This window comes from Aquarana catesbeiana, linkage group LG08 (assembly GCF_042186555.1).
Source record: "Aquarana catesbeiana isolate 2022-GZ linkage group LG08, ASM4218655v1, whole genome shotgun sequence".
In the NCBI taxonomy this organism is placed as follows: domain Eukaryota; kingdom Metazoa; phylum Chordata; class Amphibia; order Anura; family Ranidae; genus Aquarana; species Aquarana catesbeiana.
In genome coordinates, this window is record NC_133331.1 from 157,851,105 (window position 1) to 157,877,456 (window position 26,352).

The following is a 26,352-nucleotide window of genomic DNA, read 5'->3' on the forward strand; positions in this document are numbered from 1 at the left end:
TATTATCCCTGAAGAGTAGAGGGATGAGAAGAACAGATCAGTGCAGAGAGATTTTGTTGGCGATAGTGATACGCTAAGTACTAAAAACAAATCAACAATTTATCTAATAATATTTCTTCTATACGTGTTGTAAAAATTACAAATCTTTCTCTTCCGATTCCTCCTTTTGAATGAAAGACAAATTAATGGTTTTCGTTTAACTATCCCTTGAAGTCAAAATTTTGGTTTTTGCTTTTTTTTGGCGGGATGGTAGGAGTGTGATATTCCCAGGCATTTATCTCCAGCTGTATGTGGACACTGATTTATTGTCTCCCCTTTGTTCAGCCAGGACTGGAGCTTCCTCAATGGGACAAGCTATTCTGCAGTTGTGAGCATGCTCAGTCTTACCCTATGTTTTATCTTGGAGCTGTCCTTTCAGCACCATGAGATTGCAAGCCACCCGATTTGTTTCCTCGAGTCTGCTCTATTCCCTCGGAAGCTGCTTCTTGTGATGGTGAGTAAAAGAACTGGATATTTCTTGTCATTGTCGTATCTCTCTGCATGACTGGTGAACTGGAATAGACATAACAGGGTGGGTCTGCCTGTTACCGAGTCTTTCCTGCAGCCTTCTAAAGGACACCTTGAAATACACTGAGAACATCCTGGAATGTAGCATCTGTCGAGGTGGTTAGGATTGCAGTGTGTTGTGATGTTAGTATTGCAGTGTGGTGATGTTAGTATCATACACATGCCAGTTAGAAGCTATAGCCTTTTGCTGTAGAATACAGAATTGTACACCATGGTATTACTCTAGTTACCATAACAACAGATCTGTCTTTTCAAATACAACCTATTGCTTTGTTTTTACCTTCCTCTAAAGGTATCATGTTATATATTCCAAAACTGCAGACTTAAAACCAGTCGGCATGTCCTACAGGTCCAAATGGTGTTGTTTATAGAATGTAATATAATCATGTTATGTCAGAATATAAATCGTTCTAGGATTATGTAGAAGCTGGGAACAGCCTCAATTGATCAACATGCATGAGGTGGTAGAGTGCTTCATCTAGTTACTAAGTAATACTGCTAAAGGAGTATTGTAGTAGTAAATCAAATGTGTTGGATTCAATTGTCTTTCTCTGTCCTGTAGTCAAGTTTTGAGTAAAGGTCTTAAATAATTTTGTACATAATAGTGTATAAAGTGTAATATGTATGTGAAAAAAAATTTAAGGCTGGGTTCACACTTATGCGAATTGGATGCAGGTTTCTCTGCATCCAATTCGCATGACAGGAGAGTGTGACCGGCTCTCAATGGAGCCGGTTTCACACAGCTCCGAAGGGGCTGCAGTCCACATTGAAAAAGGGTCCTGCGCGTCTTTGGCTCCGTTTCAGGTGCAAATTCAGGCACAAATTCGGTACTGATTCGCACCTGAATCAGTGTACAGGGACTTACTGGACCCCCTGCTAGGACTGGCTAGCTGCATTAGTGTAAACCCAGCCTAAATCTCTGTTTTTAGGACTAACTACATTTCTTTTCTCTGTTTTTTAAGTACAAATATTTAAAACAATAGTCTAGCACAAGAAATAAGACTAAAAGCAAACCTAATATGAATAACAAACTTCTGCTACATGTTTGCTCATTTGAAAAGTGCGTTAGTGCCATGTTCTGTAATAGTATATACCAGATTTGTACTTTTTATTTTGTGCCCTATCCTGATTCAGTTTTTATGATTTTTGTAGTTGGATAGAAAAAGTACAATCCAACAACCATTATTTCATCAGTCGGCAGTTAAGTGCACTTGAGGGCATGCTTCAGCTTGCATGAAATGCTATTTTAGCGTGCCCTAAAGTGTATCTCTAGGCAGAACCATTTTTTTTTCTTTTAATTTTGGATGGAGTAGTAAAGGTTAGAACATCTTGGAACATTTTTATTTCTGCTGTGTCCCTGCTGAGGAGATTCAGCCTCTTTGTTCTAGTTGCCATTGTAACCCCTAAAGAATGTTAAAGGAAATGTAAGTTTTACAAAGAGAAGAAAAGAAGATAAATCTTTCAATAGAGCCACTCACTCTTGTGATAACTGTCTAAAAGATGAATTCCCCTCACTTTGTAAAGATTTCCTTGTACTTCTATTTGTCACTAGGACAATAAGTGAAGGAAAATCTCTCTATTGACACATACAGTAAGTGGTTAAGAAAAACTGAAAGCAGTTTTAACTCTCCTCTACTCTTTAGATATATATAGCCAAGCAATCTCGATGCATCCCGACTCTCTTCTGCAAACTTCACTCCCCTCCTCCTTAAAACACAGGCGGATTTGTCATCATATGCAACCAAACTGCTCACTTGGTTGGGAAGGATCAATGCATTGAAAGTGGATGTCCTCCCCGGTTTTTATATTTATTTCAAACGATTCCTATTTACATACCGACCCCGTACTTTAGGAAACTTTGTCGGTTGTTTTCCAACTTTTTTATTTGGGGAGTGGCTCGTCCCAGGTAAAAGTATGACACCCTATCTTTCCCAAAGGCTTGGGGGCAGGTGTTCCAGATGCTTCTCTATACCACAAAGCAGCGGTACTCGCGCGTATAATGGATTGGTTCCACCATACTGCATCCATACTATGGGTCCAACTAGAAGGTCACCTAAATCCGATTAAGCTCTGCGCTCTACCGTGGACTCCTGCAGTTTGTCATGAAGATCTGTCTCTTTTGGCTGATCTTGTCTGCCAGACACTTCGAATTTGGGGCCGACTGATCTCAGCTGGCACTGTGTCTAAACAGTTAGACCCCATGACTCAATTTTTTGGGACTCCTGCTTTCCCACCAGCCGTAAGTAAGTCGGAGTCTGGACCCTGGCGTAAGGAGGAATGTAGGAGACTTGCCCATGTCCTTCACGCAGACCCCTGTCTGATGACAGATTCCCCGTCCCGATCGATACCTCCCTGATAGTATTCCTCCCTGATAATGTCTCTTACCTGTGTAAGGAAATTTTTGATCAACAAAACTGCATCTACAATAGGATGAGGAAGGGAGTTGTGAGGACCTGGAGCTTTTGCTGAAGTCTTAGTGAGACTGGGTGACATTATGTCAAATGTGTGGCATGTAGAGGAGGTGGAACAATATCCTCAGCGTTTGTGTCTGGATGGAGGACTCAACATATATGTGTGCCTAGTCAGCGTAGAAGGCAGCGGCAAGCACAAATAAATGACAGGTGCGAATCAGCTCGGTAAATAGCGGCGATTGGTACCCAGTGAGTGCGGAGCAGTCCTACAGTGCATCCATCTTAGGCTGCTGCGCACATGCCCCCCCTCTTCTCTAGGGATTTTGAATATATAATATCATCAAGGTAAACCACCACACATTGCTGCAGCATATCTCGGAGGACATTGTTAATAAATTCCTGGAAAACTGCAGGAGTGTTGCAGAGACCAAAGGGCATTATGAGATATTTGTAGTGTCCGGTTCTAGTATTTAATGCAGTTTTCCATTCATTTGCGGCTGAACCCCCGGGAAAGTAAATCTGTAACATACTACTCCATAGCCTTATCCTCTGAGACAGACAAAGGGTAAACCCGGGGGAAGTCCCCCTACGTCCACGTCCCTGGGGTCCAGCTGGGACTTGTACGGGGGGTTTCCGGCACTCACAGCTAGGTCTGGGCCGCGGAGGACGCTGAAGACTCGGGATCAATGTCACACATGAATACAGAGCGAGGGAGGCAGTTTCACGTTCGGGAGGAGGGGTGCGCCTTCCTCAGGCCATACTTCCTGTTTGCCAGAATTGATTAGTGCCTGGGTATTGATGGAAAAACTCAGATCAGGAAAGGGTAACCGGAACTAGAGGCTTATCCTTCAGGATAGCTGGGTGCGCAAAGATGCCACCTGAGGTCTGTTCCCTCAGATGCAGGCGTTTCCCCGGACGGGTAGGACAAGACCTACCTGGCCACAGTGACCTGCCTGGCCACAGTAAATGCACAATCTTTTCCTTCTCCTAAAGGCCCTCCCTTCGGCAGAGAGCCTTGTGAAGCCCAGCTTCATGGGTTCTACTTCACTGGAGGACTTGGGCCCAGGAGGCATGGGAGGTGAGAGAGGCATGGGTGGGTATGCAAAGTTCAGAGCCAAACATACAGGAGGCTTCCGCAAGCACTCCTTAAAGGAAGGTCTCTCTCGGAGTCTGGTATCAATCAGGATGGCAAACAAGATCAACTCCTCAAGATTCTTAGGTATATCTCGAGCTGCAATCTCATCTTTAATGTTATCGGAGAGACCATGAGAAAAATCAGCCATGAGAGCCTAATTGATCCAACCAACCTCTACTGCCAGAGTACGGAATTCAATAGTGTAGTAGGCAACAGTTCTCGTACTCTGTTTAATGGACATGAGGCTTTTGACAGCAGAGGTGGAGCGAGCAGGAATATTAAATACCCTTTTAAAGGAGGTCACAAACTCAGGGTAGTTCTGAACAATGTGTTTTTGCATCTGCCACAGAGGGTTTCCCAAGCCAAGGCTCTATCAGAAAGCACAGAAATAATGAAACCTACTTAGCTTCTGTCCGTCATGAACACCTGGGGTAGCATCTCAAAATATATTCCAACCTGATTGAGAAACCCTCTGCAGTGAGCTGGATTGCCCTCAAAAGGCTGGGGAAGCAGAGCAGAATCAGTCATACCCCTTAGAGAGGTATTATTAGAGGTGGCTGTCTGAACAATAGACCAGAATAGCAGCAGGGATGGCTTGGGACACTGTACCGGAGCAGCTAGAGTGGGAGGATCCAGATAAGCAGTTCAAACCAGGAGCATCTTTAACGCTATGGCAAACTGATCCATGCGGTGCTCCTGCTTATCCATTCTGGAAAAAAAGTAATACAACCAGGTGGATTGCCAGCAGGGCCAAGCTGGGCTGTGTGTATCTTACGGACACAGAGGCAGCTCGGGAGCGAGCATGCACAATTGCCCCCATAGCAAGTGGCTTGCTATGGAGGCACTCTTCGGGGGGGGGGGGGGGGGGCAGGAGCGCCGGTGGGGGACCCAAGAAGAGGCGGATTGTGGCTGTTCTGTGCAAAACCACTGCACAGAGCAGGTAAGTATTACATGTTTCTAAAAGCATGAGCCTTTACTTTCACTTTAGGGTCCCTAAGCTCCTGCTGCCTCTCTGTTTTGGCTCGAGGTACAGGCATTATTTCTGACAATACTGCCTTGGAGGTCATCATCATTCAGCTTTATAGCAATTAGTAGCTCCTAAGTCCCTGAAATAATTTTTTAGGATGTTCCATCTTCCTCTAACTTTGTCATTGGTACCAATATGTACCATGACAGCTGGGTCCTCCTCAGCCCCACCCAACAATCTGTTCATTTGCTGAACCTGAGTATCCGGTAAAATACTATTTGGGGATCACAGTCTTTGTGACAGATTCCCCCATCGGTCCTTCTAACTGAGTGCCCTACCACCAGTATCTGTCTATCCTTGCCTGTAACCTTGCCCTCATCCTCACCGGAGCAGTCATTCCCCTGGCAGCTAGGGGAGTTAGTCTGCTCCAGAAATGCCACTCCTAAACTGATATCCCCAACCTCATGCAACTTGGCATATTTATTGGGATGTATAAACTCAGTACTAGCCTAACGCTCTTCTCTCTACCCCTTATAACTATACTGATACCTTTGAACTGTCCATCATTCAGAACAAAGTCCCTCTGTCCCCCTTTCCTTCTTATTGTCACTCACTTTGCTCTGATCTATATAGTTGTTTATAAAACACACTACTTATCTATCAAAAAGTGTTTCCCAGTGCTAAACTTTTCATCTGATTCTAAATTGTTGCATTTGTAAATTCTAAAAGGCAAAAAGAAGCAATAGTAGTTGTAAAAAAGCACTTGTGGGTTTAACCAATCCTTTTTTTTTTTTTTTTACAATTCTTCTTTACCACTTAATTCCCGAAAGGATTTACCCCCTTCCTGACCAGAGCACTTTTTGCGATTCGGCACTGCGCCGTTTTAACTGACAATTGCGCGGTCCTGCAACAATGCTTTTTTTTGGTGGTATTTGATCACCTCTGCGTTTTTTATTTTTTGCGCTATAAACAAAAGAAGAGCCACAATTTTGAAAAAAAAACAATATTTTTTTACTTTTTGTTATAATAAATATCCCCAAAAAATATATATAAAAAACAAATTTCTTTCTCAGTTTAGGCCGATATGTATTCTTCTACATATTTTTGGTAAGCGTATATTGATTGGTTTGCACAAAAGTTACAGCGTCTACAAAATAGGGGATCGATTTATGGCATTTTTATTACTGATTTTTTTTTTTTTTTATTAGTAATGGCGATCTGCAATTTTTATCGTGACTGCGACATTATAGCAGACATATCGGACACTTTTGACACCATTTTGGCACCATTGTCATTTATACAGCGATCAGTGCTATAAAAATGCACTGATTACTGTGTAAATGAGGGGGGCGATCAAGGGGTAAAGTGTGTCCTAGGGAGGTGTTCTAACTGTAGAGGGGATGGGCTACCACTGACATGACAGCAATTACTGCTCCCAATGACAGGGAGCATTAGCTCCCTGTCATGTCACTAGGCAGAACGGGGAAATGCCTTGTTTGCAAAGGCATCTCCCCGTTCTTCCACTCCATGAGACGATCACGGGCACCCGGGTGACATCGAGTCTGCGGGACCAGGGTCACGGAGTACACGGTGGGTGCGTGCGCCCACAATGCCGCGATTTAAAGGGGACATACCTGCACGCCCATTTGCCCAGCCGTGCCACTGTGCCGACGTACATTGTCATACGCTGGTCGGCTAGTTGTTAAGGGGGGTGTGACTGGGTGTGTCCTACATACTTTTGCTAATAGGTGTCCCTCATTCCCATTTCAGTAAGTTGGGAGGTATATATACGTCTAACTTCTAACTATAGCCCAGCTACCTACCACTGGCTCCTGCACCACCATATCACTACCCCCTTCTATACCCAGCCAGCACCTGATGGGTAAGGTCCAAATTTCTTTCCAGGTTGTTGATGCTTCACAGTCTTGCCTGCTGATTCTTTAGACCCAGGATCTGGGCTTCCAAACAAATAACTTGCTCACATTTCCCAAAGCCATATTAACCCTCAAATGGCTGTTCAAGGAATGAATGCATGGTGCAAGGTGTGCACTGAGCCACTGTGAGTACTGAGGAACTAGGAGTACTGAGGCAGTATGAGTAATCTGGGGCACTGTAAGGACTGAGGCTTTATGGTTAAATGAGACATTGAGTACTAAGGTACTGTGTGTATTTAGGCAGTGGTTGTTCAGAGATCCCTGCTCTTCCTGAGTGGCTCTATTTTGCAACCTGTCATTGCTGTCATGTCTATTTGTCAAACTTTGGGAGTATAAACCAGGGATATGACTAAAACTCCAGAGTTGATCTTAACTGATCATTCAGCTTTAAAGCAATTAGTTACTCTGCACTACTGTGTTGATGAGTTTAAGGATATTGTACATCTCCTATCCAGAATGAGTCTCATATCTGTGTATGGGAAGAACTGTTAAAACACTGGTCTGCGAAACAATGAAGAAATAACAATTAAGAAAACAGGTTTTTTGACTTCTAATGCTCTTGGCCTGGGAATCAGAAAACATACCAAGTGGTCCATCAAGTCTGCCCCATTTTTTAACCTTTTTGTCTGAGTATAGATCTGTATTTTTTCCAAGCAAGTTTGAAACCCTCTACTTTTGACTGAAACGCTACCTCTGCTGGATGTCTGTTCCAAGCATTAACTACTCCTTTGGAAAACAATAATACATTCTAGTGTTCGTTTTGAACTTTCTGCTGCTAGTTTGAGGTCATGTACCAGTGTCCTTGATTTTAGCTTCATATTAAAAGTACTGCCATCCTGAACTATAATCACCACCCTAAAGTGGTTGTAAACCCTTACATGTGCCCACTGAACTAGCCAGCCTCAGGTGATACACAAAGATGAAACAAATCATCCTTCATAGGTCGTACCCGTTTATCTGCAGCCTTCTCTCCTCTTCTTCAGTTCAAAGTACAGAATTTAAAGAATTATTTCTGAACTTCCAGAGGTAGGGGGTGGGGATCCGATGTCACATGCTACATAGATAATTTGTCAGTTAGCTTTCTCCAGCTGATAGGCAATATGACAGTCTTTGATACAATCTAAAATTCAGAGCAGACCTACACCTATCTGTTTATCAGTTTAGGGAAAAGGTATAGAAGGCTAGGTACTATCTGGAGGTTTAATAATTTATTCAGGTGGCAACTGTATTTGGGAAATTGTTTTAAATAGAATTATAACATTTGAAGTTCAGATACCCCTATCAGACTGATAAAGTAATTCTGTAGTAGTATTTTAAAATTGCACTTGTTTTCACATGTCCGTCAGAAGTTAGAATCACAGTGGCCTGTGGGAATTTGCTACATACTGTATATGTATGTCTGTTTTCTAGGAACAGGCCACTGTTGAACATAAATTTCACATTTAATATAAATCTCTTAACAGAATGTTCCCTTCTGATCAGTTCCTTTGCAGTGTATGCTTGGCAGTTACTGTAGTAAGTTAGTGTTTCTCAACCTGTTTGGAAGAAGTAACCCGTTGATCCACTTTATCTATGTACTTAAACTTTAATTTATAATTCACTATTAACCTACCCCTGTGCCCTTGGTTTGCTGCATGCAGATGTGCTGACCTAGAACATGTAGACAGGAAGAGAGATCAGAAAATGTGGCTCATCAGTGTGTTGCTTCTCCTTTATTGTCTAATAGTAGATCGTAGGTGAAGAAATAACACCACTGTATTCCTTAAGCATTTGTCACCAATATATATATATATATATATATATATATATATATATATATATGTGTATGTGTGTGTGTGTGTGTGTGTATATATATATATATATATATATATATATATATATATATATTCACACAGGGCTTTTTTTCTCAGAAAATAGGTGCAGGAACTCAATCACAACCCCCTCCCTCCAGGGGTGCGTTACGTACAGAGTTCCGGGGTGCGTTTCGTACATAATACTGAATTTAGGGGTTCGCTATGTACAGAGTTCCGGGGTGCACTTGGTACATAGTACAAAGTTTAGAGATGCATTACATGCAGAGTTCCGGTGGTGCGCTTGGTACATAGTACAGAGTTTAGGGGTTCGCTATGTGCAGAGTTTTTGGGGTGCGCTTGGTACATGGTACAAAGTTTAGGGATGCACTACATGCAGAGTTCCGGGGTGCGCTTGGTACATAGTACAGCGCTTAGGGATGCACTTCATGCAGAGTTCTGGGGTGCGCTTGTTATTTAGTACAGAGTTTAGGGATGCACTACATGCAGAGTTTGGGGGTGTGCTATGTACAGGGTGCAGAGTTTAGGCTTCGTCTACAGCTGCTTACTTCTGCATCCCCCATCCACATCTCACTTTTACCCCTCTTCAGCTCTGACCTGTGCATGCAACTCCTCCCTCACTTCACCCATATCCCCCCCCCCCTTAAAAGATCCACCATCTTCCACATAACTTACTTTTGTTGCTGTATTAAGCTAAAGCACCCAGCAGGCACTAGTACCTCCCCACACACTGTAGGTGACTCCTCCTCTCTCACTTGCAGGGAGATCATCTAGTGGGGGTGTTGGGATCCGCAATGCACCCCAGGCACCTGCATCTCCCCTTGTTACCATCCTGCAGTCAGTGGGAGCTGCTCAGAAGATCAGATCTGCGGGAGCCGTTGGGAGACAAACCATCACTGGTAAACACAGAAACCGGACTTCTGTGTTTACAAGCGATAGTGGTGAGCAGGGAGCAGAGGGCCTGAGCCAGAGGTGGTGGTGGAACTGAGTTCCACCAAGTTTCAGCTGAAAAAAAGGCGTTCAGTGCTCGCAACCTTTCCTCATAACTAAGATCCTCCAGACCCTTTATAAGCTTTGTTGCCCTTCTTTGTACTCGCTCCATTTCCAGTACATCCTTCCTGAGGACTGGTGCCTCAAGTAGTTATACCAAGCAGCTGCAGCCATGAGCTTGATTTTTTTTTTTTTTTTAGCCAGTGATCACTGGCTGTTCAGTAAAAGTGATCCAGGTGACTCTACAGCCATCCAATCACTTTTACGCACCTATGAAGGGCTGGGCTCTCACATTCTTCTGGGGAGTTGGGACTGCGGTAAACAACAAAGATTGCTACACACAGAGGGTGTGTGTTTGTGTGTGATTTAGTCTCTTCCGGTATCAAGTTGTCATTCCCTGGTTGCTATAGCTGTCACCTGCCCAAAAGATGAGGTCCCCATAAAATGTACCTGTCACCTGCCTAAACAAAAAAGAGCTAAAGGATGATGGGACTTTGACTATGCCCATGAAAGCTAAATAGACACAGAATTTTCTATAAAAATAAAACATTTTTATTGATATACATTAAAAGGTTATCATTTCATATACCATAAAACACAGTTAAATGTAAACCTAATAAGAAGCGTAGCTATAGTTGATAAATGATGAGCTGGTCTACGCGTTTCGCAGGAGCACCCGTTTCTTCAGGACCAAGTAAGTTGAATATCTCAAAAAACTCTCATTAAATATATCTAACAAAAGAAACAGAGTGCAAAAATGTTATAGAAAATATTCATCATATATATATATATATATATATATATATATATATATATATATATATACACACATCATCACCTTGCTACAAGTGGTCTTGAGAGAGGGAAGGAGGAAAAAAAAAAAGAGAGGAAAAAACATATATACAGTATGATATATATATATATATATAGACATTGCGTCCATACTGTAAATATGAGACTTGGGTAAACGCCCTTTGTGTTGATCCATATTGTACATAAATCTAAATCTTATCTGTAGTTGTGATTGATATCCATTACAAGAGATATCCATAATATAAAGACAAAGATGAAAGACAATCTCCTGGTGTGAATACGCCTGGTGGCCCATGGGACATATCCAAGATCTATATATACCATAAATGAGGCATAAAATGACCAAATAAAAGAACTATCCATATATGAACATATGGGGGTACTAATAGGGGTGTGTGTGTACGTGTGTGTGTGTATGTATGTATGTATGTATGTATATGTGTGTGTGTGTGTATGTATGTATATATATATATATATATATATATATATATATATATATATATATATATATATATATATATATATATATATATATATATATATATATAAAATATGGTGTCAGGGGTTAGCTCAAGTGGGGATCACCTTGCCTGGAAAAAAGGCAGTCCAAACAGCAGGTCTTTCTTAAAAGCTGACTGGCAGTCGGTTTTATTTAAAAGGTTGCAAGGAAAATAAAACAAACAAAGCACAACATAAACCCCTGCCATCCAGGCACTAAGTAAACATATCCGAGACCTAACTCAAGGGTGAAGGGCTTCTCCCAGTCACCCACAAAACAAATATGCAAGCCTTTTCTTTCTCTCACAAAGCAACTCTCTCAGGTTTTTGGCTTCCTGAGTCCCAGGCCAAAAGCATTTCTTTGCTCCAGTCCTGCTATTTATACCACCTGTCGGTTTACACAAGTTGACCGTAAAATCTGGTCTGGAACCTACCCTGCTAAGGTGGCTGATAAAACCCGGACCGGATTCCATCTTAGTTTCCTGCAAATGAACGCATGCGAGGTGAAACATAACATCCGTTAATCACCTCGCCTTTCATAACATCACAAAATATATATATATAAATTCCCCTGTGTTAGGCTGGTAAAAATATATCCAAGGGTCCAGTACTGCCCCGAATAGATATAATGTATTCACATATACGTGGTAAGTGCCTAAAGTTTTATATATATGTAGCACTAACTCACGGTGGAGCTGCTGGTTTAACCTTTCCTCTTCCTGAAAAGATTTTTTTTTTCTCAAAGTCCAGCTCTCTCTGTAAACTCCCGGTAAAACACTCCACTGGGTTGCAATAATTGATGGTCAACAAATCGCGGACGAGCCCCCACATGTAGCACTAACCCACGGTGGAGCTGCTGGTTAAAGCGGGTCTGTTACCTTCACTCTGCTTCCCTCTGTTTCACCGACACCGGGTCTAGGGTTCTGTTGAGTTTACTCCTGGACAACACACGCACCAACACTGGAGTACGTTTTCAATGCTTTTTAAAACGACTTAGGAAGTAGCAGGAAAGAGGTAGAATGGAAACTTGCAGAAGAAACTCAAATATTCTCTGGTAGGGTTCTCTTGACAAAATGTCCTGGTAGAATTCAAATACTATTTGAAATGCGCTCCCCTCGTGGGACACACTCCTTGCTCATCTGGATAGGCCTCTCTCACCGGTCTAGCAGCCAGCACGAATCAAAGTCTCTGCCACAGACTTGTTTGGAAACAAAAGTCCGTACAATCCTCTGCCACAGGATGTATAGGTTTTTCTATAGTGAAAGTCAGTCACAGTGCTTGAACCTGTAAGCCGAGCTGGCAACACTATGCTGTATAGTTACTTTTGGATATGTCCTCCAACCGAGTCACCAGGCCCCTCTATAGACCAGCAGGCCGCGTGATCTCTCCAAGACGGGTCCTCCCCTGGGATCTCCTCAGCTGTCCAGCATCGTCACACAGGACCGACAGCTCAGGACCATTCCTTGGCCGCGGTGGTAGGCTCCAGACAAGCCTCTGGACCCACCCCTGCGCCGCTGTATCGTGGGCCTCCCGAACGGAGGACCACGAGGTAGCTCCTTGACACATAACTGTCGGCCAGGAGGGCCAGCAGGTGGCTGTAAAAAAAACCCAAAATATGGCGTCTGTCCCATAAATACCCTCGCCCAGAATGCAACTCGGAGGACCACCTCCACCGAGCGTGCCTCTGGGACAGAGGAGCATCCATTCGCTTCAACACGTTGCCTTTCCAACCCTGACCAGTGGCAACAGCAACACCCACCGGTCAGCACGGAAACACACACAACGTCAGCCAAGCTAGAACAGAGGCAAACTTTAACCTTCCTAACGCACAATTTACTAAATTTACCTAACATGCGGTAGATTGCAGATCTACCAGTGCTACATACTCCCCCCACTACAATAGACGTTGTCCCCAACGTCTGTCCCAACACAGTAACAATAACTCTCAAGCCTGAGAGTAAGCATTTGAGTTTCTTATAACTTTGGATAGGCAAAGGGAGAGAAAGGACAGTTTAAAGACACTATGAGACTTATATCTATAAAACATTATGTTCACAGCCGCGAACAAAACCACAGTATAATGATACACAACCTCACTAACTAACTAGCTGAAAAGCCTCCCAGCTCTATATATGATCCGATAATCCCTGAAAAGGAAACATAGTTAAACACACACATATACATCCTATACAACAGTAGGAGCAAAGCCTCATTAAAAATGAAACTCTCTTCCCACAACCTATACTAGAAAAAATATATACTTTAGGAGTCCATCCCTGCATAAGAACTTTTTTTTTTTTTATAAAAGAAATCCGGCTAGCAAAAAAGTCCTTGGATTTAAACATTTAACAGAATCTGTAGATCTTGACCACGCAGATCTCTTTACCCTGACACTATCTAGCTAGGTAATTTCAAAGTTCTGTTGTCCATAATTACCAATAAAACCGGGGATCTGGCAAGGTCAATGATTTCCCTTCTTTATCCACAGTGGTAATAAAGTACACAACATTGTCCTTTCCCGGTCTGCAAATTACCACTTTATCGGCATAGATGTGCCGACTGAAGTTCCAATGTACAAAGCATCTGCTGAAATGTTCATCCATCCAGACGGAACATCCAGTCTTTCTGAAGGGCTTAGGCACAGACAAGTAGTCCCTGTCAGGGATCTGTCAGCACCAGACCGGGACATTTGCATGCGCCTATGCGCCCCTGTTCACACAGTGCAGCAATCTTCAGCTGTTACTGTGCATCAGCGCGGCGCTCGGGCGCGCTCGCGTTCGCTTTAGCGCCATTTTGGCGCCAAGGAGCGCATAAGAATCCTCCTGTTGCAGGGGTGCGCTGCTGTTTCATCTCAGCTCTGTGATATCTGTTAACCTGCACCTGATTGATCGTTTACCTTGTTGACCCGGCTTGTCTGACCATCCATCCTTCTCCAAACCCGGTCTGCCTGACCCTGCTGCTGCTTCTACCAAAACCGTTGCCGACCTCTGCCTGCCTACCGACTCTGCTTCTGCCTGCCGTTATTACCTGTCTTGTTTACCTGCTGATCCGGACTGTCTGACCTTGCTTGTGCTTGCCGTTTGCTTCTGTGCTGTTGCACCTTTAGCTCCAGCTCCAGTGATCTCTGCATCTTCATACCTGGACGATATCTCTTCTCTGAATCTCTTGAGCTGCATCGAGAACATGTCTGCAGGGTGTTGGGTCGTCTTCGCTTACACAGACTTTATGCAAAGGCAGAGAAATGTGAGTTCGAGCAACAGAGCATCCAATTCCTGGGGTTGATAATCTCTCCAACTGGCATCAAAATGGATCCCCAGAAGGTATCCGCTGTTCTGGACTGGCCGGTACCCTTGGACAAGAAGGGAATTCAGCGGTTTATCGGGTTTGCAAACTTTTATAGGAAGTTCATCAGGGGATTCTCTGCCATAATTGCACCCATCACGCAGTTGACTAAACAGCATGCCCGTTTTTCCTGGAATCAATCAGCCCAGGATGCTTTTGAGAATCTCAAGAGACTGTTTGCCTCGGCTCCAATCCTCAGCCATCCTGAACCGTCATTACCATTTATTTTGGAAGTTGACGCTTCTGAAATAGCGGTGGGTGCAATACTCTCACAACGTAAAGGCAGCAAAAATCTAATGCATCCTGTGGGGTTTTTCTCCCGTAAGCTCTCTCCTGCAGAGAAGAACTACGATGTTGGTGATCGAGAGCTTCTCGCTATCAAGGCTGCTCTGGAGGAGTGGAGGTACCTGTTGGAGGGGGCTATGCATCTAGTATTAATATACACTGACCACAAGAACCTAGAATACTTAAGATCTGCTAAACGATTAAAGCCTCGGCAAGCCCGCTGGGCTCTGTTTTTCTCACGTTTTTGTTTTCATATAACTTACTGGCCAGGCTCAAAGAATATCAAACCGGATGCATTGTCACGTATGCATGACAACCTGAAGGACTTATCTATTCCTGACACCATCTTGCCCGCCAAACAATTTCCTACTCCTGCAAACAGATCTACTCTCCCAGATTAAGGAAGCATCCTCTGAGTCATCCAGGCCTACTGGGACTACTCTGACGATCAGAGATGGATTGTTCTGGAAAGGGAGCAAAATGTTTGTTCCAGAGGAGGTTCTGGTCAAGGTCTTGACGCTTCTTCATGATCACCCACTGGCAGGTCACTTTGGGGTCCGCAAGACCCTGGAACTTGTGCAACGCATGTTCTGGTGGCCCAATTTGAAAGACTTTTGTGAAAAATATGTCAGTTCCTGCCCTATCTGTACCCAGAACAAGACGTCTAGGAATCGAGCTTGGGGTCTGTTAAAACCTTTGCCTGTACCTGATAGACCCTGGAAAATGATTTCCATGGATTTTATTGTAGAGCTTCCATGTTCTGAAGGGTGTTTAGCCAACTTTGTGGTGGTGGACCGTTTAACCAAGATGGCCCATTTTCTTCCTTTAAGGGGAACTCCATCTGCCATCGAAACTGCCCGCGTATTTATCAAGGAAATCATTAGACTACATGGAGTCCCTGCAAACATAGTTTCCGATAGAGGGGTACAATTCACCTCACGTTTTTGGAGAGCCCTGTGTGAGATCCTAAAAATTGAGCTGGCCTTGTCCTCGGCCTATCATCCTCAAACTAATGGGCAGACAGAAAGGACCAATCAGACCCTTGAACAATACATCAGATGCTTTACCTCCTTCACACAGGATGATTGGGTGTCCCTGCTGCCCTTAGCAGAATTCGCATACAACAATGCCAAACATTCTGCTACCGGTCAATCCCCTTTTTTCGCCAATTATGGCTTTCATCTAACCTTTCTACCCGATTTCCTTCCAGAATCTTCAGTTCCGGCAGTACAGAATACAGTGGAATTCCTCAGTCACAACAACCAGATGTTGCAGGAGGCGGTGTCCAAGGCCCAGGCAGACAGCAAGAGAGTCTTCGATCGAAGAAGAAGAGGGGAGTTGAATTTACAGCTTGGTGATCAGGTATGGCTTTCTACCAGTAATATCAAGTTAGCATGTCCGTCTAAGAAGTTGGCACCTAGATTTATGGGACCTTTCCCGATTAAGAGGAGAATTAATGAAGTATCTTATGAACTGACCTTGCCTGATTCTCTCAAGATTCACCCGATATTTCATGTATCTCTGCTTAAACCTGCTATACCTGGCCCCTTTCCTGATAGAGGAACTAGACCTCCTGAACCTATCCTAGTAGATGGAAGTGAGGAATTTGAGGTCGAGGCTATTCTTGACTGTAGAAGAAGACAAGGACAAAACCAATTTCTGATTAAATGGAAAGGTTACAGGCCAGAGAGTAACTCATGGGAACCAGATAGCAATGTCCACGCCAGGCGATTAGTTTGCGCTTTTTTCTCTACCCACCCTGAGAAAAGAAGGCGTGTGGGCATCCGCAGGCTGCCCTTTGGAGGGGGGCAATGTCAGGGATCTGTCAGCACCAAACCGGGACATTTGCATGCGCCTATGTTCCGGCGCGCCCCTGTTCACACAGTGCAGCAATCTTCAGCTGTTACTGTGCATCAGCGTGGCGCGCGGGTGCGCGGCGCGTTCACGCCGTTTTGGCGCCAAGGAGCGCATAAGAATCCTGTTGCAGGGGTGCGCTGCTGTTTCGTCTCAGCTCTGTGATATCTGTTTACCTGCACCTGATTAATCGTTTACCTTGTTGACCCGGCTTGTCTGACCATCCATCCTTCTCCAAACCCGACCCGGCCTGCCTGACCCTGCTGCTGCTTCTACCAAAACCATTGCCGACCTCTGCCTGCCTACCGACTCTGCTTCTGCCTGCCGTTATTACCTGTCTTGTTTACCTGCTGATCCGGACTGTCTGACCTTGCTTGTGCTTGCCGTTTGCTTCTGTGCTGTTGCACCTTCAGCTCCAGCTCCAGTGATCTCTCCATCTTCAGTGCTGCAGCCTGCTGCCTCTGCTACCTCCTTACCTGCAGTCCAGCCATCCCTGGAGGGATCTCCACTCTGTTCCAGCATCAGAGACATCTACAGGCACTCCTACCCCACTGTGCTCACGAGACCACTGTCCCCACTCCAGTGGCTCCTGAACCAGCGTTGTATGAGAGGTCTTCTCCTACACATCAGGCTCTACTACCAGGTACCTAACAGCCTCACTGTACCAAAGTTCCTGATTAGCTTCAATCTCCTGCATAATATCCCGGGGCACATAGGGAAACTCCAATCCATACTCTGCGGCCACACGCCTACCCAACATCCGTTGCAAGCGAGCAAGTTTTGGCAAAGATCAGTCTCTCCCCATACCAGGCGTCACACAGGAATTTAGTGACTTTCTCACCATAGACCCAGCCGGTGTCTGTAGTGAACTAGTAGCCTTTGGCAAAGTCTCAGCAGCAGTACTGTGTGTTTCCACACAGGGTGATGTCTTCCCAGAACTCAGGGCAGTGCATTCAGAAAAAGTCATTGTGGAGGCAACATCTTCGCCCTGTGACCACAATAGCTCTTGCGACATGGTTTCAAATAAGTCATCATCACCGGAAAGATCCGACATGGATTCTATTTCTGAGTCTCTCAATTCTTCCGCTGGCAAATATTTATTTACAGTCCCCAACAGTGGCTTACCCGTTCCGGACATAGACTCTGGTAGCTCTGCTCAGGCATCCTCTGGGGTAGGCCTCGACCACGGCTGCGGGAAGCCTTTACATAGCCCACCTTCTTCTGAGTATGCACCATAGGAGTAGGCGTAGTGGACTTAGGAACTAAAGTAATGTCTCCGGGCGAGACAACAGTAACAATGTCTCTTTCTGGAACATTGTAAGTAACAACAGGCAAAGTGGCGGCCCGTCGCTCCCTCTCTGTAGCGACAGCAGCCTCCACTGTGGCGATACCTGTCACCCAATCCATCCGATAGGCACGGGGCGACATGGTAGGTTGCTCCACCACAAACAGGTATTCTCCACACTGTGGACATCAGCCGAATGGAAGAAGATGCACGGCCAGTCCTTCGCATCGATGACAGGTCATCCCCATTCCCTCAACATCTCCCGAGGTATACAGGACAAACCTCCCCTACGGCTTCAATCGAACTCCAGTATCCGTAAGCAGAGTCCCAGATTGCACAGTATTCATCACGGTGCTTGCAGGGAACATTCTGGGTCCCACAACTGATTGCAACGCCGAAAAAGACATGGCCACACTCTGACCTTCTCAGCACAATCACGAGGTCTCTCTTTTCCTCTGGCGCCAAACACACACACGCGTCCCACGCGGTAGCAAGTAGGGTAACTCCTCCCACTTGTTCTTTCAGTCACGTAACTCCCGGGCCTTTTTCTGGCGCCCAGTGTCTACGCACTTAGAAGCAAAGTCCTGCAGTGTAACCTTTCCTCTTCCTGAAAAGATTTTTTTTTTTTTCAAAGTCCAGCTCTCTCTGTAAACTCCCAGTAAAACACTCCACTGGGTTGCAATAATTGACGGTCAACAAATCCCGGACGAGCCCCCACATGTAGCACTAACTCACGGTGGAGCTGCTGGTTTAAGCGGGTCTGTTACCTTCACCCTGCTTCCCTCTGTTTCACGGACACCGGGTCTAGGGTTCCGTTGAGTTTACTCCTGGACAACACACGCACCAACACTGGAGTACGTTTCCAATGCTTTATTAAACAAATGACTTAGGAAGTAGCAGGAAAGAAGTAGAAAGGAAACTTGCAGAAGAAACTCAAATATTCTCTGGTTGGGTTCTCTTGACAAAATGTCCTGGTAGAATTCAAATACTATTTGAAATGCGCTCCCCTCATGGGACACACTCCTTGCTCGTCTGGATAGGCCTCTCTTACCGGTCTAGCAGCCAGCACGCAGTACGAATCAAAGTCTCTGCCACAGACTTGTTTGGGAACAAAAATCCGTACAATCCTCTGCCACAGGATGTGTAGGTTTTTCTATAGTGAAAGTCAGTCACAGTGCTTGAACCTTTAAGCCGAGCTGGCAACACTATGCTGTATAGTTACTTTTGGATACGTCCTCCAACCGAGTCACCAGGCCCCTCTATAGACCAGCACGCCGCATGATCTCTCCAAGACGGGTCCTCCCCTGGGATCTCCTCGGCTGTCCAGCTTCGTCACACAGGACCGACAGCTCAGGGCCATTCCTCGGCCGCGGTGGTAGGCTCCAGACAAGCCTCTGGACCCACCACTGCGCCGCTGTATCGTGGGCCTCCCGAACGGAGGACCACGAGGTAGCTCCTTAACGCATACTGTCGGCCAGGAGGGCCAGCAGGTGGCTGTAAAAAAACCCCCAAAATATGGCGTCTGTCCCATAAATACCCTCGCCCAGAATGCAACTCGGAGGACCACCTCCACCGAGCGTGCCTCCGGGACAGAGGAGCATCCATTCGCTTCAACACGCTGCCTTTCCAACCCTGACCAGTGGCAACAGCGACACCCACCGATCAGCACGGAAACACACACAACGTCAGCCAAGCTGGAACAGAGGCAAACTTTAACCTTCCTAACGCACAATTTACTAAATTTACCTAACATGCGGTAGATTGCAAATCTACCAGCGCTACATATAATATATATATATATATATATATATATATATATATATATATATATATATATATATATATATATATATATAGTGTATGTGTATATATGTATATGTACAGCGGGTAAAATAAGTATTGAACATGTCACCATTTTTCTAGGTAAATATATTTTTAAAAATGTTATTAACATGTGATGAAAATTGTGAATAACAACGCATGCAATACATACAAAGAAATCAAAACAAATATGGTCAGAAATTAAGTTATGTGTAATAAAATGGAATGACACAGGGAAAAAGTATTGAACACGCTAACTGAAATGTATTTACTACTTTGTACAAAATCCTTTGTTGGTAATGACAGTTTCAAGACACAGTCTCCGTTATGGAGAAACTAGTCCCATGCATTTGAAGAAAGAAGATTAGACGGCTACACACCCATATAATGCATATAAAAGCTTCTGATTCAAAAAATCATCAACAAAAACAGGCACAAGGCATATTGGCAAGGGGAAAAAAAAGGTTGATGCGTTTCACACGTTTAGTATGTGCTTTGTCAAAACCGTTTTGGACACAATCACCACACACACACACATATACAAAATATCACATGATTGCACAGGTGTAACTGATGAAGTGGTGAGGTCCGATGATATCAATCAGCTGTTTCCACTTGAAAAGGAGAGCAAACCACTTCTGGTGCACCCATTCCTCCATGAGATAAATATAAACAGCAAAATCTGAAAAACTGAAACATAATAAAAATTAAAATATGCATTATATATTACAAAGGAGAAAAACAAGATAAGGGTGTGTACATCCTGAAAAAAACAAAACAGAGCCCACATCCTGGAAATTTTATATAATTAAACTCATGAAAATATTTTTCTTTTCCTAAACATAAATAAAAAAATAAAGGTGAAAAATAACTCTGTCTCACACCTGTGGAAACCTATACACCACTACAGGTGATGGTGAAAACAATGCCTCTTCCATATTCAACACAGCGAAAAAATGTATATACATATATAAACAAAATCCCTGTATCAATAATATATACAATAATTATTACATTACTTTTTTACAGTTTTACTTTATTGTCCAAAAACTCAAAAGGCAACATATATAATGTGGAAGAAAGGCAAAAATCACCGCAAGTTTATATGTAGTATGACAAAAAACAAGAAAATGGGGAAAAAAGCACTATTCTAATCATAAAAGTGAATCAAATCCCACTTGGACTTTAAACCTCCTGGAATCCTCGTTTGAAGGGAGAATATCCAAAAAACGTCTTTTACAGAGAATTCTAAAGTTGTCTACACCTCTCCTGGGAGTGACAACCCTTTCAATCCCTTGTATTTGTAATAAGGTGGTGTCACCTCCATAAAGCTCATTAAAATGCCTAGCAACACTAGGTGATCTAGTAGCCTTCTAGTAGTGTGACCCACATATTGGATCACACACTTTTTACAAGTGATCAAATAGACCACGTTTCTAGTGTTGCAATTAATGAAGCTCTTGATTTTAAGTTCTACCATTCACTGTGGAGCTAAATTAATGACTTTTTATGACCCGAGAACAGCAAGGACAATGGTCAGCACCGCACTTATATGTACCCACAAAATCTAGCCACGTTCGGTTTGTCTTTTGCTACTAAACTCACTAGGAGACAGGGAATTCGCCAATGTCGGTGCCCGCCGCGAGATGGATTTTATCCCCCCCAGACAAAATCTTGGCATAGCATTCATCTTCATACAGAATGGGCATATATCGTTTCACTACTTTTCTAATTTTATTATATTCCAACCTGTATGAAGTTGAAAGATAGGAGTTCTAATAGATGTAGACTCTCATTTTTTTTTTTTTTTTGTCCCATAGCAACCTCTCCCTAGGGGTATGTTCTGCTATCTCAATTGCCCTATTTACAGTGTTGGGCTGATAGCCCCTATCGAGGAACTTAGAGCGCATCCTATCTTTCTGCTGTTGGAAATCTCCCTTCTCAATGCAGATCCTGAGCACCCAAAGAAATTGACCGGCTGGTATACCATGTGTCACATGGCCAGGCTGCCCAGAGTCCGCACGTAGGAGGGTGTTCCTGGAGAGGGGTTTCCTGTACAAGCTTGATGCAATACAATTTATGCAAATCCCCCATAAATTTAGGGTTTAAATCATTATTCAAAAACTGCAGAAAATCATCTAATGTACCTACAGATTTGGAGCAAATGAACAACAGATCATCAATGAAGCGATGGAAAAAAATTAATTTTGGACCGAAAGGGATTATTGGCCCCAAAGATGCATGTCCTCTCCCACTAAGCCATATACAAGTGGCAAGAGAGGGTGAAAACCGGGCTCCCATGGCTGCTCCGCATCTCTGAAGATAAAAAGAACCATAGAATGAAAAATAATTATGCGTCAACAAGTACTCAAGACACTCAAGAATATATTCTCTGTGTATAGGAGAGTATCCACTGTGACGGTCCAGAAGCACTCCACTGCACGCACACCAAGAGTATGCGGTATGGAGGAGTACAGACTGGACACATCACATGTCGCATGCATTGTTCAGGTGTGACTTTGGCCCATTCTTCCACACAAACAGTCTTCAAATCTTGAAGGTTCCGTGGGCCTCTTCTATGAACTCTAATTTCAAACTCCTTCCATAGATTTTTGATTGGATTCAAGTTAGGTGATTGACTAGGCCATTCTAGCAGCTTAATTTTCTTTCTTTGAAAGCAATTGAGAGTTTCCTTGGCGTTGTGTTTGGAATCATTGTCTTGCTGAAATGTGCATCCTCGTTTCATCTTCATCATCCCGGTAGATAGCAGCTGATTTTTATCTAGAACGTCTTGGTACATTTTTCCATTCATCCTTCCTTCAACGATATGAAATTTGCCAGTACCGTATGCAGAAAAACAGCCCCACACCATGATTTTCCCACTTCCAGACCTCATGGTTAGTATGGTGTTTTTGGGGTAATGTGCAGTGTCATTTGACTTCCAAACATGGTGTGTATTATGGCATCCAAAGAGTTACATTTTTGGGTAATCTGACCAGACTATATTCTCCCAGTATTTCACAAACTTGATTAAATGTTGTGCAGCATACTTTAAACGAGCATAAACATGCTTTTTCTTCAGCAATGGAGTCTTGAGTGTTGAGCGTGCATACAGGCCATGGCAGTTGAGTGCATTACTTGTTTTCTTACAACAATTGTACCTGCTAATTCCAGGTCTTTCTGAAGCTCTCCCTAAGTGGTCCTTGACTCTTGGACAACTCTTCTGTCAGAAATCTTGTGAGGAGCACCTGGTCGTTGGCTGGTTTATGGTAAAATTATGTTCTTTATCCTTCCAGATTATGGCCCCAACAGTGCTCACTGGAACATTCAGAAGTTTAGAGATCCTTCTGTAACCAATGCCATCAGTATGTTTTGCAATAATAAGGTTACAAAGGTCTTGAGAGAGCTCTTTGCTTTTACCCATCATGAGATGCTTCTTGTGCGACACCTTGATAATGAGACACCTTTTTATAGTCCATCATTTGAGACTGAACCAGCTGATATTAATTTGCACTGACAAGGGGCATGATTGCTTTATAATTACTGATAGATTTCAGCTGATGTCTTGGCTTTCCATGCCTTTTTGTGCCTCCCTTTCTGCGCCTCCCTTTCTTTGTGTTCAATACTTTTTTACTGTGTCATTCCATTTTATTACACATAACTTAATTTCTGGATTTATTTGTTTTGGTTTCTTTGTATGTATGGATTGCATGGGTTATTACTGACGTGGTGAAAATTTCATGTCAATAGCACTTTTACAAATATATTTACCTAGAAAAATGGTGAAGTGTTAAATACTTATTTTACCCGCTGTATATAAATCATTGATTGTAGGTAAGTTAACGTCAAGATAAAATCCAAACAGGCATCACCATAGAAACTTACCCCCCATTAGGGAAAAATGAGCGATAGTTGCTTCCACTGCAAAAGGTCCAGGCAAACTGCACACCATGGAGAAAGATGAGCACTCATATAGGCAAAGTGGGTGTGCCCAAGGGCCGCCTCCCGATACAGGTAGACACCTAACATGAAGTGCATGACGCTGCCCCCAGCTTGGGACAGGCCACTCCCCCCTAAATGCTGGCCAGATCTTGGTCGGATAGCCACGCCATTCTGTGTACTACATCCCAGCTTCCAAGGTAAGATAGCTGCCCGGAATGGCAGCATGCATGAGCCGATATGACGTCATGCCACCATAGTGTGTCTTGAATGTCCGCAGGCAAAATGGCGGCTAGACCACCAGGCACAAGCAAGTCACCACTGACAGACACAGAGATATCCCAGTAAAGATGTTGACAAGGCAATTGATCTGTATGCAGAGATGTAGTGCCTAAGCAGTGTATACAAAGCGAGACCAAGTCCGAGATGGAACAAAATAAACAATCTATCAAAACGGAAGAGCCATAGGCCTGGACGTATGTATACACATAAGTCCCAACACCTAATTTGAAGCAAACAGAAAAACTTGGGTCAAAGCTCATAGTGATGGCAGGGCTAAGTTGTAATAAATAGAGGGACATGGGCCGGGGGTGTAAATCACCAATGGAGAGGAGAAAAAAAAAGAGGCAAATAGAGAAAAAAGTTAGTAGCGAGGCAGACCAGAAATCAACATTACCAACACAAATAACATAATATACTGGTGCATGTTAAAGTATATCCATCCACTTATCCTATTTTAATCAGTATTCAAGAATGGTGCAAAACTGACATGGTCATTTAGACCTGGATGTTAAGTCACTTTTAATCTATATATCCATTTTGCTTCTGTTTGTAGAAAAAAACGATCAAATTCCCCGCCTTCGTGCCAGGGCAGTAAACCTAAGGGTATTAGTGCAGTATTTATGTTTCTCAGTGAAGTGTCTTGCAATAGGGCTATCTAGGATTCCTGTGGAGATATCAGTCACATGGTCGTTAATCCGCTTCCAAAACGTTCTCTTCGTTTTGCCTACATAGTAAGGCCTGCAGCCGCAGGTGAGTAAATATGCTATTCCAACTATACCCTCTACTTTCTTTAATAAAACTGCAGTGGTCACAAGTTCCACATTTAAACGTGCCCCGAGGGCGTGTTCCACATGGGTCACATATACCCTGTGGGAGAAGATGACTGAACGTAAGCATGTCTCTCAATCTCAGACATGGCATATCATCTATGTAGTTTCAGGTAGCAGGGGCTTCTGTAAGAACCTGCCAGTATTGCATAAAAATGTGTCTGATTTTATCTGCTTGGTTATTGTATTTAACAATGGGTATTGTCTTATCTTGTTCTCCTTGAAATGAGAGCAGATCTCTCTGGCTATTTTTAGCCCCCTGTTATGCCTTCTTTAAAGACTTTTTGCTATATCCCCGTTTCAAGAAATTGTTTTTCAGAATGGTAGACTGTTGTTCAAAATCGACTTTGTCAATACAATTCCTCTGAATTTGCAGGTATTGACCCACCAGAATGCTTTTGATCAAATGTGGAGAATGTGCACTCCTAAAATGTAGGAGTGAGTTACCTGCGGTAGGTTTTCCATAAAGGCCAGCCTGTATGTACCCTTCATTATCCTTTCTAAGCAAAAGATCCCGAAAGGGTAAAGATTCCTTGTGCCACATCAGTGTAAAATTGCTGTTAAACTCATTACTGTTCAATGTATCTACAAATTCCCTCAGTAATTCACTTATTCCTGTCCAGAATATTAGAGTAGCATCTATATACTTTTGCCATAGGCAAATATGGCTCAGGTATTGTGTCAGATCATCGCAGGCAAACAGGAAACGTGTCGTTCCCCCCCCCCCGGTACAGGTTTGCGTATGATGGGGCATAGTCAGTCCTGAATAAATCTATTGTATTCCCTGTAATTTTTACCTGTCTCCTGTAGAAATTATTAAATGACCTCAAGACCCTTGTGCGGTGTGTTAGAATATAATGCCTCCACATCATTTGAGGCTATGATGGTTTCTTGTGTGATGTGGAAGCCATCGAGGATGCTTAATAGGTGAATCGTGTCTTTAAGATACAAAGGCAGGGCTTCTACATGGGCTCTTAGGTAGTCATCTATTATCTTACTAACACGGTGGGTAAGTGAACCAATCCCTGAGATGATGGATCTACCAGGGGGGTCATTAAGGCATTTGTGAGTCTAAGGGAGCGCATAAAATGTAGAAGTAATGGGGCCGGGTACTTTTAGATATTCACGTGCATCTTTAGAGATCAATTGGTTGGCATATGCCAAATCGATAATCCTGTTAAACTTGGTTTGAAATGCTTTCACTCCCAAAATTGAAATTTGTCTATACCACGCTCAATTCTTCAATAATTTGAGGCACATCTGTACGTATTGGGTATCTGACATAATGACAATGTTCCTTCCCTTATCCAAAGCTTTTCCGATTACTCAAATCTTCCATGGCCAACCTTTGATTCTTGGTAAGATTTGAGGTATTTGATGTCAGGGATATTTTTCCTATGTCCTGTGTAACCAGTTTGACCTGAGGGTTTAGTAGTGCTTGGAAATTTGGTTAATTTTATTTCTTGTATTCAGGGCATTGTATCTTGGCATCAATAGGAAGGGAGGGAACATCGTCAGTCTGATCATCACAATTTTTTAATAAATCTTTTAGATTGTAAAAAGTATACTCTCTTAGGAGAAGGAAGTATTA

General features: G+C 43.4%; 1 protein-coding gene across 3 annotated transcripts in view; it reads left to right on the top strand.

The window, feature by feature from the left end:
- The first annotated feature begins 347 nt into the window (after positions 1-347).
- The window catches only part of PSD (pleckstrin and Sec7 domain containing), a 765,102-nt gene continuing 739,097 nt past the window's right edge, over positions 348-26,352 (top strand). For 2 of the 3 annotated variants that reach the window (XM_073596605.1, XM_073596606.1), the window contains exon 1: positions 348-493. The gene's annotated coding sequence lies outside the window, so the exon portion shown is untranslated. The remainder of the gene's footprint in view (positions 494-26,352) is intronic. The other variant, XM_073596608.1, reaches the window with a different exon arrangement.